This window comes from Jaculus jaculus, chromosome 8 (assembly GCF_020740685.1).
Source record: "Jaculus jaculus isolate mJacJac1 chromosome 8, mJacJac1.mat.Y.cur, whole genome shotgun sequence".
NCBI lineage: Eukaryota > Metazoa > Chordata > Mammalia > Rodentia > Dipodidae > Jaculus > Jaculus jaculus.
This window is the reverse complement of record NC_059109.1, coordinates 74,771,968-74,786,940: the sequence shown is the minus strand read 5'-3', so window position 1 is coordinate 74,786,940 and position 14,973 is coordinate 74,771,968. Positions and strand designations below refer to the sequence as shown.

At 47.1% G+C, this 14,973-nt stretch overlaps 1 pseudogene; it reads left to right on the top strand.

Annotated features, from left to right (window-relative positions):
• Positions 1 to 13,093: 13,093 nt before the first annotated feature.
• LOC101602254 lies at positions 13,094 to 13,634 on the top strand (annotated as a pseudogene).
• The last annotated feature ends 1,339 nt before the right edge of the window (positions 13,635 to 14,973 follow it).

The window sequence follows — 14,973 nt, the reverse complement described above, 5'->3', positions numbered from 1 at the left end:
ACCAGTTAACATCAAGGTCTGCACTTCTCTCCCTAGGTCTTGTGGGGAAGTCTCAGGGCCCCAAAGTATCCATTTGGTAGTAACAGCTTGGTGTGGGTTAGTGTCTGATGTGGTCTGACCCCAAGCAGAGCTATCACAAGGATGAGGTGGATAAAGTTTTTCTTTTTTTTTTTTTTTTTGGTCTCTAGGGCACAGTGGAAGGTGTGGAAGGTAAGAGTTTTTGGATCCTCAGTTTGAGTGGATCTTGTGGGTGGGTGACAGCTCACCACAGTCTTGGCTCCTCTTCAGGTGTGTAGTCATCTGGGTCCATACGTGGGTCAACAGGCTTCACGTGTGAGTGGTGTATCCAGGCTGGGATGCCATCTACCTTGATGGCTGTTGGAGTGGTCAGAATCACAGTGTAAGGTCCCTTTCAGCTGGGTTCAAGAGTCTTCTTCTAATGTCTTTTGACAAGTACTAGTTCTCCTGGTCTGAACCCAGGGGGTGTAGGGGGTAGTGTCTTTTCATAGATGGCCTGCAGTTGGAGGCAGAGGTGTTCTTGCACCTGAAATAAAGCTTGTAAGGAGAGAACTCCCTCATCATCAAATTCAGTTAACATTTCTGCTTTTATATTGGGCAACAAGGGTGGGAGTCTTGCATACATGATTTCAAAGGGTGTCAGCCCCATGGCATAGGGGGAGTTTCAAACTCAGAGAAGAGTGAAGGGAAGGAGAGACACCCAGTTACCGCCACTTCAATGGTTATTTTAGTTAGGGTCTCCTTTAAGGGTCTGATTCACTCTTTCTACCTGTCCTGAACTCTGAGGATGATACACATAATGGAGTTTCCAATTTGTCCCCACAATTTTAACTATGGCCTTGGTTACCTATGAGAAGAAGGCTGGTCCATTGTCTGACCCCAAAAGAACAGATAAACCATACCTTGGAATGATGTCATCTAACATCTTGGCTATGATTGTGGCAGTCTCGTTCTTAGTTGGAAAAGCCTCAGTCCATCCTGAAAAGGTGTCTATAAATACTAGTAAATACCTGTATCCATATAAAGCAGGGTTTATCTCTGTTGCCGGGTCCTCCAGCAAGTTGGGCTATAGGAGAGCCGGTCCCACCAGTCTCTCCTTGGGGCTGAGTGGGATGGTGAGTGTCGACAACTCAGAACCTCTCCTAGTCACCAGGGAAAAACCACACTGAGTCAGGAGAATTATCGAAGCAGGATCTCATTTTATTGTAACAGGCAGGTGTTTATATAGCATTGAGAACGAAGGCGGGATCTCAGGAAAGGATGAGGTGTAAGGGTCAATAGCATATCGCGACTTTTGAAATGACTGGTTATAAGCACGCAGGAACTCTTTTTCTTTGCAGAAGTAGTAGGCCAGAGGCAATTTGGCACCCTGCTGAGTCATAGCTGGCCAGAGACAGGTCGCCAAACTTTAGCTAGGCTCAGGAAGTTCCACTAGGCCTCACGTCTGGGCCTCTCAAGGCCCAAAATCTCTCTTTTTGTTTTTGTAAGAGCATTAGTTTGTCCTCCTCTGGGGATCTTACCCATCACTGAGTACCATGTGTTTAGCTCGCTGAGAACCCACTCCGTGGTCTGTCTTAGGTTGTTTCAGTCAGTCTGAGATCTTACCAGTCGACAGTCACATGAAGGGCAGAGGAGGTGGTAGTGGGTCATATGAGGAACTTAATTCCTGAGTTGCCAGCCTGTGGTAATGTATCTCAACCTGATAGAGTTTTATTGCCTCTAGCCATTGGTGAATGAATTGTGTAATTTTGTTAATTACACAAGGCCAGACAGTGAGGAGAAGGAGAAGAAGAAGGAGAGGCCCAAGTAGAGGGAGGAGGTAGGGTAAGAAGCCATGTAAGCCTGTCCACAGTGGGTTGTTCTGGAAGTCCTGACATCTCCTCTCCAGGTCCTCTTGAAGCCTTTTGATCTCTTCCTGAATGATTCCCAATCTATTGGCATAGAAACAGCATTTTTCCTGTAAAAACAAGTATATGCCTCCCTTTTCGGCTATTAATAGGTCTAGTCCCCTCCTGTTTTGTAGGACTACCTCAGCCAGGAGATCTAGCTGTCATTGGAGATCAAGGATAGTGTTGGACATGGCTTTTATGTCCCTGATCAACTGGAGAGAGAGCTTTCTGTGAAGATGGACTGCCATACCCATCCTCGCTGTCCTGGTGGCCATGCCTATGGTTATTCCCAACCCAACAAGTAAAGGTATCATTTGTACAGCTCTCTTAGGTCTCCCTCTGATACCATCAAAAGAGGGTATAGGGATGGCTTCATCTCCAGGAATGATATCCACATCTGGAATCAAGGTGGCTGGGGCACAAAGGCCCATCCAATTGGTGGGCAGAAAGTCATAGGCCATCCCGCTCCATAAACATAAACCATTCCAGAAGGTGGGCAGCATTGAGCACTGGGCTCAGTTGTGTTAAAAGTACAGAAGGAAGGATGAATGTATCCCACATCTATACTGGAATTATTAGGAGAAGGCAGGGCCCAAATGCAAGTTCCAGAAGGAGACATTGGGAAAAGCTGGACGGGGATGGGGAAGGTGGCTGAGCAATTTGTTAGGGTCATATGGGAAACTGTAGTTGTATCATTGATGATTGCTGCAAGCAACCATGGAGGACCAGATCGGAGGCAAAGCCAGCAACCCTCTGCAAGGGAGGGAGTGTTTGGCTTAGCAGGATGAAGGTCTATTTTTAATAAGGATGCAGTAGGGGGGTCGAGGGCTAAATTGCCCCAATTTTCAGGAAGGGCAATAGGGTGATAATTAAGCTCTGGGTACTGGGCCCAAACAAGCTGTTCTATCCATCTGACCCAGATAGAACTGTAGGTGACAGATGAGAATCAATGTTTTTGAAAAGGGAATAATTGTTTATCTTCCTTAGAAAAATTTAAAATACTTAGGTAAATAATGCCTTTTTTAGTTAGTCATGTGGGGGTAAGGATACCCCCTTTTGTTTTTGTAATTGAGACTTGAGAGTCTGATTATATCTTTCAATGCTAGCCTGGCCCTGGGGGGTTATATGGGATGCCTGTGGACTGTGAGATTTTCCAGGTCTGGAGAAAATCTACAAAGGCCTTGCTTACAAAGCAGGGGCCATTATCTGTTTTAATTTGGTCAGGTAGTCAAAGGGTAGCAAAGCATTGAAGCATATGGCTAACAGCATGTTTAGATTTTTCCCCGGCATGTGCCAATGCCTAGCAGGAGTGGGAAAAGGTATCGACTGAAAGAAAAATATATTTAAGCTTTCCAAATGGAGAATAGGGTGTGACATCAATTTGCCAAAGATGATTAGGGCAGAGCCCTCAAGGATTGCTTCCTATAGTTTCAGTGGTGATATAAGCCTCAGCTTCTCCAAGTATATCCTGACCTAGGAGGTTGGCCATTAAGCCGGACACCTCCAGAGGGTGCACCTCCCCAGGGTTACCACCAGGATCAGTCCAGGGCTGCCAGTTGGCCGTTTCACAGGATGTTGACTGTCTGCCCACACCAAGTAAAGGCGGACCAGGGACTAACTGCCATGAAGGAGGGACTTCTTCCTTTCTAATTAGTATTACACTGAGACATAGAAGCCATTTTATCAGCCAAATTGTTTCCTCGAGAGAGACAGTGCAGTTGGCACCAGTGTCATTTTTTGCCTTAGAACCAGAATCAGGGGCACAGTCCAGTGTGCAACAGGCTGGGGAGAGCCTCTGAGGGAGTTTAAAGGCTCACCCTGAAGGCTGAACTTGGATTTGTAATACTTGGCCCAAAGAAAACCTTTCCTGCACCTGGGGCAGGGAGTATGCAGCACATTAGGGACCACAGGTACTGTTGGGGTATTTTTGGCCCAATTGGGGCACTCCATTTTAAAGTGACCCTCTTTGCCTCACCCAAAACAAGATGTCCCCTTTCCCCTTGAGGTCTGTTGGAGGGCACAGACCAGGGTGGCCATATCCTCATGGCGGGCGCTCTGTAAAGCCGACACCATGGCTCTCGCCTGATGGGAGCTGGATCCCACATCTTTGGTAGCTATAATCCATTTACTTATACAGTGACCTTTTAGCCCAGTGCAAGCCAACTTATGGTCACTCGTCATGCTTTCCCAGACCAGCATTTTAATGAGCTCATCTCACAGGAGGCCCAGGGGAAACTTTCTTTGTAGACTTTTTTCAACCCTCTCTATGAAGGTAGCCAAGTCTTCACTAGCTTTTTGTTTGATTTCTGTGATGAGGGGCTCAGCTGGGCCTTCCTCCAGTTTCTCCATGTGGCCATTCCCAAAGCCCGCACCTGATCCCGGTATGGATCAGGGATGGAAGCCTCCTGGAGGTCCATGGAAAACACATCAGCAGTGCCCAAGAGCATGCCAAAGGTGATTGGGACTGGGGGCTGAGCAGCCTGATTCCACTCAGCCTGAGTATGGCACTCATCTTGAAAGAAGGCACCCCACTTTATGTACCGGGGGCCAGAAAGAATGGCTTTAGCAAGGTTTTTCCAATCTTGGGTGGTACACTGATGATGAGCCAAACCCTGGAGAATGGTCTCTGCCCAGGGGGAATTAGGTCCATTCTCCAACACAGCCTTTTTAAGGTCTTTTAAATAATGAGCCTCCCAGGGGTACCAGGCGGCAGGGCAATTACCACCGGGATTAACATTGACAGGGAAGAGGTTGGTTAGGGCAACAGCAACACACAGACACACGAGTACAACGCAAACACAAAGGACCCAAAAAATAGCTAAACATGCTGCAGAATTAAGTTCAGATTTAGATCCGTGGCGGCCAGACGAGTCTATGTCCTTAGGGGACGGCTCGATGATACCAAACATGGTACGGATCAGAGCAGATCTCCCCAGTAGGTTTGCTCTGTCTTCTGGGATGGAGTCCCCACTCAAATGAGGGGGCAATATGTCTCAAGTCTCCTCCAGGTCTGCCCACATGGTGTGCCCACCAGGGACATATGACCCGTTTAGAAATACAGATGCCACAGATGCAGATTGCCAGCAAACCAAAAGTGAAAGAAAAGAGAAAGGGAATGAAGAGATGTTGACAAGCAAGCACAGGTTACAGAAGCAAAGGTCAGCATATTAGATATGAGGACTGCCTCATAATTTATGAGGGTACACTCACCCGCAGACCAGTTGGCCCATCAGTGTTTTTCCATCCGAGAGATGTGCCCCATGTTGCGCGCCAGCCTGCCAGGTCCTCTGGCAGGTAGGGCTATAGGAGTGCCAGTCCCGCCAGTCTCTCCTTGGGGTTGAGCAGAGTGGTGAGTGTTGGTGACTCAGAACCTCTCCTAGCCACCAGAGAAAAACCACACTGATTCAGGAGAATTGTCGAAGCAGAATCTCACTTTATTGTAACAGGCAGATGTTTATATAGCATTGAGAACGAAGGTGGGGATCTCAGGAAAGGATGAGGTGTAAGGGTCAATAGCATATCACGACTTTTGAAATGACTGGTTATAAGCACGCAGGAACTCTTTTTCTTTGCAGAAGTAGTAGGCCAGAGGCAATTTGGCACCCTGCTGAGTCATAGCTAGCCAGAGACAGGTTGCCAAACTTTAGCTAGGCTCAGGAAGTTCCACTAGGCCTCGCATCTGGGCCTCCCAAGGCCCAACATCTATAAAGTCAATTTCCCAATTTACTCCTAATTGGGTTCCTCTTTCCCTGACTGAAAAAAATCTGCTTTTTGCATTTACTAGGCACCAGGCATGGCACTGGGCTATGGCTTCTGCTGCCTTTTGTCTCAAGTCAAAAACTTTAAGGTGGGGCTGTCTAAGTAAGTCCTCAATCTTCTGTTGTCCTAGATAAGTACTCTGGTGTATTTATCTGAGGAGTTGGCTAGCAAAGTCCAATGAGAGGATGATCCTTCCATCAGGAGTCTTATACCATCCTTGTTCCTTATAGGCTGTCATGTAGGTCTTAATCCTCCATACTTCTGAATCAGTGTAGTTTGGTGTCTCTGGCAAGGTTGGCGACACCACTGGAGGCAATTTTGCCACTAGGGTAGTAGCAACCTGGAGGGCTGCCTCTGGTGCCGCCTTGTCAGCCATGTTGTTCCCTTTAGAAATAAGATCCTCCCCTTTCTGGTGACTAGGGCAGTGCATGATTGTTATCTCTCTGTGGAGCCATATAGCCTACAGGAGGTCCAGAATTTCTGGTTTATTTTTAATCATTTGTCCTTCTGCTGGCCCCATGAGAGTTCTACTCAGCAGTAAAGAAAACTGAAGTTATGAAATTTGCAGAAAAATGGATGGATCTGGAAAGAATTATACTAAGTGAGGTAACCCAGGCCCAGAAAGCCAAGCGCCACATGTTCTCCCTCATATGTGGATCCTAGCTACAGATGATTGGGCTTCTGTGTGAGAAGGAAAATACTTAGTAGCAGAGGCCAATAAGTTAAAGAGGAGATATAAAGTGAAGAGAAGGGAAGGGAGGAGGGTACTTAATAGGTTGGTATTGTATATATGTAAGTAGAATGATTGAGATGGGGAGGTAATATAATGGAGAATGGAATTTCAAAGGGGAAAGTGTGGGGGGGGGTGGTATTACCATGAGATATTTTTTATAATCATAGAAAATGTTAATAAAAATTGTAAAAAGATAAAAATAAATAAATAAATATTTTCCAAAAAATAAATAAATAAATGGCCCCATGAACATGTACCATTACAAAAGCATAATGGCTATCAGTATAGATATTAAGTCTCTTTCCTTGGCCTATTTGTAAGGCCTTGGTCAGGGCTATCAGTTCAGCTTTCTGGGCAGACATACCTGGATGGAGGTCTTCTGACCATACAGTTGTTTCTTCCGTTGTCACAGCAACTCCTGCATACCGGACACCATCCTTATGGAAGCTGCTTTCATCTGTATACCAGGTCAGTTCTGCCCCTTTAAGGGGAATGTCCTTGAGATCTGGTCGGGTCCCTTGTAAACTGCTCAAGATCTCCAAGCAATCATGTATGGGACCGTCCAGATCCAGATCAGATAGCATCATTGTGGGAATGAGAGCCTGGCTGGAAGCAAATTGAACCCATGGGGGGTTGCGAAGAAGAGCCTGATAATGAGTCAGTCTGGCATTGGTCAGCCACCTGTCAGGTGACTGCTTTAGCATTCCTTCAATAGCCTGAGGAGTATGCACTCTCAAGGTTTAGCCCAAAGTCCGTTTACCTGAGTTTTTGACCAATAAGGAGGTTGTTGCTATTACTCAGAGGCATGGGGCCATCCTGTTGCCACTGGGTCTAATTTCTTTGATAGGTAAGCAATTGGCCTCTTCCAAGGGCCGAGAGCTTGAGTCAGCACTCCTTTAGCTGTGCCTTTGTTTTCATCAACTTAAAGATGGAAAGGTTTGTAGATGTCTGGCAAAGCTAATGCTGAGTCTTCAAGAGGGGCCTCTTTTAACTGGAGGAAGGCCATTTCCCTTTCTGGGGTCCATTCAAGGGAATTTTCCTGCCCCTCATGGCCTCATAGAGAGGTTTAGCAATCTCTGTGAATCTGGGTTTCCAGAGTCTATAAAATCCTGCTGACACCAAACACACTTGTCACTGGGTTCTGGGATGGGGAATGTTGAGAATTGTCTCTTTGCGGGCTTGAGACAACAGGCATTGGCCCTCCTTGAGTATGTACCTAAGGTAAGTTACTTCTCTCTGGCAGAGCTGGGCCTTTCTGGCTGAAACTCAATACCCCATGCAGTCCAATTCTCTCAGCAAGGCCTCTGTGGCTGAGCAGCAGGCTTCTTCATCTGAGGCTGCTATGAGAAGGTCAGCTACATACTGCAAGAGGGTTATTTGGGGATGGGCCTGGCAGTATTCACTCAGATCCTCATGGAGTGCCTCATCAAAGATGGTGGGTGAGTTTTTAAATCCTTGCAGCAGTCTAGTCCAAGTTACCTGTCTGTTGAATCCATGTTCTGGATGGTTCCATTCAAAGGCAAACAGAGGTTGACTGGCCAGGGCCAGTGGCAGACTGAAGAATGTGCCCTCGAGGTCCAGCACTGTGTACATATTGTGTTCAGGTGACAGAGGGCTTAGCAGAGTGTACAGGTTCAGCACCATGGGGTAGATATCTTCCACCCATTTATTAATTTCCCTCAGATCCTGCACAGGCCAGTAGTCATTAGAGTGTTTTTGTTGTTGTTGTTGTTTTTACTGGCAGGAGAGGAGTATTCCAGGTAGACTGACAAGGGATTAATATCCCTTGTTCCCAAAGTTGGTTTATGGAGGTGTTATTCCTAGTTTGGCCTCTCGAGGCAGAGGGTAGTGGTGGACTTGGATTGGGCATTAGCCCTCAGTTGGACCATGACTGGAGCCTGATGCTTGACCAGCCCAGTCTGATTTCTTTCTGCCCATACACCTAGCATCCTTTCCCATACTTCCCTCAGATATGGGCTTTCAGGGGTAGCTTGGGAGGGAGAGGTATAGAGTTTATATTCTTCCTCCAGTGACACAGTTAACACATGTACAGGACCATTCTTATTAAGAACCTGTACTCCAGCCGGGCGTGGTGGCGCACGCCTTTAATCCCAGCACTCGGGAGGCAGAGGTAGGAGGATCACCGAGAGTTCGAGGCCACCCTGAGACTACATAGTAAATTCCAGGTCAGCCTGAGCCAGAGTGAGACCCTACCTCAAAAAACCAAAAAAAAAAAAAAAAAAAAAAAAGGATTTGTGCCCCCATTTTAATCAAAAGGTTTCACCCCAAGAGTGGATATGGGTACCCAGGGATGATCCTGAATGAATGGGTTACCTGTCCAATTCCTAAGTCCACTTCTCTTCAGGTAGTTCATGAATATTTATTTGTCCCAGTGGCTCCCTGGACCCATGTCCTTTTGGTGGACAGGGGTCCCATGGGCTGTTTCAGAATCGGATGCTGAGCCCCAGTGTCAAATAGAAAGTCTATTGGTTTCCACTCCACCTTCAAGGTTACCCAGGGCTCATGGAGGGGATGTGAGCCCTGATGCCCTCAGTCACAGAGTTCTCCTATCTCCAGGATTTTAGGACTTTTGTCCTTTTGTCTTTGTGGGCATTCATTTTTCCAATGACCCATCTCTTTGCAATAAGCACATTGGTCTATTTGGAGATGAGGTAAGTATTGCCCTTCCCCTCTCAATTGTGGGGCTGGTCTGCCCCTGTTTCTCCCATAAGCTATGTTTTATAATTCCCTTGGGTCAGATTTTCTGGTGGCAGCCAGTAGTATTTTGGCCAGGCCTTTAGTTTGCTTATCTTCTGGAGTCTCTCGATTATTATAAACATTTTCTAATATTGCTACAAATTCTGACATCTGCTTACCTGTGAAACTGCCCAGTCATTGGAGTTTTCTGTGGATGTCTGGCACAGCCTGGTTGACAAAAGCCATGTTCACAGCAGACTGATTTTCTCTTTCTTCTGGGTCCAGAGGTGTATAGGTCTGGTAGGCTTCTAGTAGCCTCTCTAAAAAGGCCCCTGGGCTTTTCTCCTGGCCTTGTATAACCTGCCCTAGATAAATTTGTGGGCTTCCTGGCAGCCTCTTGGAGACCCCCCATCAGAATCTAGGGGTAGGCTTTGAATCTCTCCTTACCCTCAGGGCTGTTGGGGCCCCAGTAAAGGCAGGATAAGGGGAAGGCTGCGTCCATGACAGCCTGCACAATTGTAGGTTGGCTGTTAGGTACAGTACCTTGCTTTCAGGCAGTGGCTAGAACCCATTCCCTTTCCTTGTTGTAAAGAGAACCTACAAAAGCTGCTGACAGCCATCCAAAGTGGGCTGGTGAGTTATCATTATAGAATCTAACAAGTCTAGGAGGGCCAAAAGTTTTTCTGAAAACTTTGGATTTTGCATCTTCCAATGAGTCACGAACTGTTGGCCATACTGTTTTGTTTGCGGGGGTTGGGGGAACCTATTGCTCACAAGGGCAGTGCAACTGCGGTGGAGTCTGCCTGTCTCATAGTCCAGGCTCATGTATGGGGAGGACTGATCATGTTTCCTCCTTCTTCCCCAGGGACCTAATTGGCAGCTACCATTTGTGGTATGGGTTCTGGTGCAGGAGCAGGTACATAGAGAGGCAGGTAGAGATCCTCCTCAAGGGCAGAGGGATGCAGGACTGCCAGCTTATGATCCTCTGATGGTTTAGATTTCTTAACAGGCAGGATGGCTGGGGCTGGCAGCAAAAAGAGGCTCAACCAAGGAGGGGGGCTTCCTACCAGATATTGCCAGGTGGTGATGCATTGGACCTGGTCAGGATGCCCAGGACTCCCATACATGATACCTTTAACTTTATAAATGGTGGGAGGTGGAAGGTGCCTCCCTCTGGCCATCCCACATCCCAGTCGGCCATTCATTCCTGCAAAAGATAGTTAGTTTCCCCGACTGTACTGTTAAGCATAGATTGTTTGCAGGCATCTGAAATCCTTGAAATGTGATTGAACTAGGTCCAGAGGGGTGGAGCTTGTTGCCTGTCCCATAGTAACTTTCAATAACATTTTCAAGAAACCAGAAAAGGACAAACAAAACATAGATACACAGACACAAAGACAGATTTCCCGGGGAGTAAAAAGACACTCAAATGCTGCAGCCAGCGGCCTATCCTGTGAATGGGCTCTATCAGATGGGCACAACCCATCACTATTTATCAAAACCAGAGTCAGACTGGAGCTCTCAGGCTTCACCAGATAAGAGCTTTCCAGGTCCATCAGATGGTGGCCTGTCCCGTGAATGCCAGATTGGAGCTTTTCAGCTCTACAAGAAGGGAGTCTGGAGCATCCTTGGAAGCCACCAGCCCTGAGGTAATTATCAGCTTGTCAGCCTTACCTCTGTGGGCCTCCAAATTGTACCCAAAATAAAGAACAGAGCAGACCAAAGACACACAGAGGGGCACCCTAACTCACCGATCAGTGGAGTACCAAATGTTCTCCTGGAAACACTTCACTATTGAATCTGGGGGTCCCCAGCAATCCCAGAGAGCCCTCAATTGTAAGAGTTTGAAGATCACTGAAGAAAGACCCTGGACTCAAATAGTATGTAAAAACAAAGAGTGTTTATTCTGCAGAATCAGCCAGCAGGGGTCAACCATTCATACATAAGCAACCAGGAGAGGAGCACACAGGCTCCTTTTAAGCACAACTAAGGGAATTCCAGGTGGGTTATGAAATCTTACATGATTGGCTAGGCAAGCAGCAGTTACAGCTCTACGTCTCTGATTGGTTAGGGCAAAAACATGTGAAAAGGACATGTTGGGACTGGTCTCCAAGAGCTGACTCAGCCCCCAGAGCACAAAATGGTGGCTATCTTCACTGGCCTCAGCCCCAGGGCACAAAATGGCACTATCTTTCCTAGCCACATGTCAAGGTCACTGTTGATTAACAGCCTACCCTTTGTGGTTTTTCCCAGAAGTCTTGCCAACCTCTCTGGGAAACTGAAACTTAGGACGATTTAGTGTGGCACCTTACTGAAGCCTGTCATGGCATCAGTTTGGTCCCTTCATAAGCTTCAATAAATACCCCTTCCTCCATAACTATGTCTGGTTTGGAAGTTCATCTCAGCAAACCTAAAGGTATCTGCTATAGGCTGAGACATATAAAGTCCCCAGTGGGGAAGTGTGTACACAGAAGTGTCCCTGGCTCTCAGATGTAGTGCTGGGTCCCCATTAGTGTGATAGCTACTGCTGTGTCCCAGGCCACTGAATATGCACTGAACAGGTAAGACAAGAGGCACAGGATCTTTCCCCTAATCCACTGACATTCCCACAAAGGCTTCACCCTTAAATTCATAGCTGCTAAAAGAACTGAGACAGAAGATGGCAACCACCTAGCTGCACTGCAGATCCTGGGGAAAGAAAGGCAAGACATTAAGGGTTCACTGGGTCTTTTAGGGGAGACTAATCTCCAATAGATTGCCAGTGGGAGGGCACAGAGGGGGGAAAAACAGGGAATCACTGATTCCCTCACAGGAGGGTAGCCCACACCTCCCCCCAAGTAGCCTCCTTATCCATGGGGAGCGCCAATCGATCCCTGCATGTGGAAGCTTAGACTGCTCCATCCACTCACCCACTTACTCTCTGGCCACTGCAGGTTAAGTGAGTCCAGGCAAAAACAGGGAATCACTGATTCCCTTGTGGGCAGGTAGCCCACTCCTCCCCCCAAGTAGCCAACATATCCATGGCACCCCACACACCGATCAATCCCTGCATGTGGAAGCTTAGACTGCTCGACCCACTTGGTCACTTACTGCTCCTGCCGCCGCACATTCAGCAAGTCCAGACCCACAGCAACTGCCACTTAAGCTCAGACTGTGTCTGTCACTTGTGCCAGCTCATGTGGCATCCCCTACCTGTCTGCTGTGTGCCAGCTGTCCGCCATGTCCTGTAGTGGGAGAGGGGGGGTGCAGACTGCTTCCAGGTCCCAGCTTTCCCACAACAGAGTTTGGGATGCTCTAATGCTTGGTGCCTCAGTGTCCCTCCTGGCTCGAATGCAGGCAGCTTTGGCACATTACTGCTTGAGAAATCAGGCAACTTTGGTGCCCTGGCCAGGCAATACATCAGGCAGCTTTGGCAAGTGAGAACCAAAGCCCAGGCTGCTTGGCAACTGTCTCAGGCTGCCTCAGATTCCCATTGTGCTTGAGCCCAGGCTGATCCACCCACCTACGTGCCCATACACTGTGATGGGCAGACCACAGTGCAAAAGAAATAACATAAAAAATCAAATGCAAGAAAATCCAGTTAGATCACTCAGTCATACAATGAACATCTCTAATCAAAACATAGAAGAGTCATTAGGATCAAAATGAAACTATGAGCAATGCAACCTTGACAAAGTTACTGGTAGAACTTGCAGAAGAGCAACAAAGGACTGATAATTGTACAGATGTTGCCATCACTAAACTAGACCTAATAGATAAGAAAATGGAAGGAGTTCAAAAACAGTTAATAGATTTGAGAGAGAGTGAAAAAAAAAAAAAAAACCTCAAAAATCAGCTGGCCATGCTAAATGAAGACATAAAGAAATGCAAGGATGAATATCAAGAAAATCAGATAATGATGTGAAAAGGGAGCTTGACAGAGGGATGGAAATTATACATAGAAAAGTAGTAGAAAATGCAAACCTAGGTGCACCGGGCCTCCGAAGCCCCTGCAGACATGGCAGCTCCCCTGGGCGGCATGTTCACCAGGCAGCCCCCTGGGCCCCCGCCACCATCGCCAGGCCTCCCGGGCCAGGCCTCGCTCCTGCAAGCGGTGCCTGGAGCTTCCAGATCATCAAATAGTATGTTGGTGGACGAGCTGGAGTCATCCTTCGAGGCTTGCTTCGCTTCTCTTATGAGTCAGGATTATGTGAATGGCACTGATCAGGAAGAAATTCGAACTGGTGTTGATCAATGTATCCAGAAGTTTCTGGATGTTGCAAGACAGACAGAGTGCTTTTTCCTACAAAAAAGATTGCATTTGTCTGTTCAGAAACCAGAGCAGGTTATCAAAGAGGATGTATCAGAACTAAGGAATGAATTGCAACGGAAAGATGCTCTGGTCCAGAAGCACTTGACAAAGCTGAGGCACTGGAAACAGGTGCTGGAGACATCAATGCACAGCACAAAAAGCCAGCTGAAGTCCCTCAAGGCTCCTTGGCCTACCTCGAGCAGGCATCTGCCAATATTCCTGCACCTATGAAGCAGACCTGAGTGCTCTGGCCAGCACGGATTCCTGTCCAGACAGCTGATCAAGCCTCCTTCCTTATGGCATTTTGGAAGAGCTCTGTTGAAGAATGATAGGCTGGGTGTGGTGTCACACGCCTTTAATCTCAGCACCTAGGTGATAGAGGTAGGAGGATTTCTTTGAGTTTGAGGCCTCCCTGAGACTACATAGTGAATTCCAGGTCAGCCTGAGCTAGGGTGAGATCGGTTAAAAAAAAAAAAAAAGAATGATTTAATGCTAATTTTATGTTCCCACTGTTATTATTATGTTTGTTTTTGTTTTTGTTTTGAGGTAGGGTCTCACTGTAGTTCGGGCTGACCTGGACTTCACTATGTAGTCTCAGGGTGGCCTCGAACTCAGTGGCGACCCTCCTGTCTCTCTGTCTCCTGAGTGCTGGGAGCAACCCACTATTATTTTTGAGTGTTAGCTCTTACTCTCTCCTGAGACAAGGTCTCACTGTCCACACCAGGCTGGCCTGGAGTGCAGCCCCCTGCCTTAGGCTCCTCAGTCCTAGCTTCTTGGGTACTTTGAAAGTGCATGTCTTTGGTAAGTCAAGTAAGGTTTTTTGTTTTTAGTAAGTTCAGACTGTCAGGGTAATGACACAGATTCCCTCTTCCTTCATGGAGTCTTTGTTGGATTAAATATCTTTCCATACCTTCATCTCCATTTTTCTGGTTGCTAGTTTGTTAGGACTGAAGGAAAGAAGTAATAATCTGAGAAGCAGGAGATAATTTGACTGTTGGCTTTAATAGCTATTCATCCATGGTAGTGCAGACAAATGCATAAATTTTCTTTTTCAAGATTTTGAATTACCTCAGGAAGAGGAGTCTCACACAGCATGTTATGCTTCCAGAACAGTACACAGTTTGCACATTTTGTGAGGGAGTTACAAAAGGTTCAACTATGCTGTTAGTGTACTGAGTATAGGAGGTTTGACGTCGGCTTCTACTTGGGGTGAGTTTATATTTGCATCATGCTTACTTACTTGGGGATGAAACAGGACCATGCTGCCCTGGTCAGTGTAAGGACAAGGCAGACCTTGTCTCAGTACTGTCACAGTGGGGACATAGGTGAGCTGTAAGGAGTTAAAAGATGACGTCGATTATCCCTGCTTTGAGGTTGGTGCAGTTTTACCTTCTCAGAGCAGATTACATCCCTTGACCAGAGCAAACACCGCACTGTCCTGAGTAGTGTCTCCCACTCAAGGTCTTGGCCCATGTTGGTCTACAGCCTTCATGTCCCTCACGTTGACACTCATTAGTGTTCCTTGTCTGGTCTGGATGCCGCCTGGTCTATGAAGCTTCCATTGTCTTGTCCCCAGGGCACAGGAT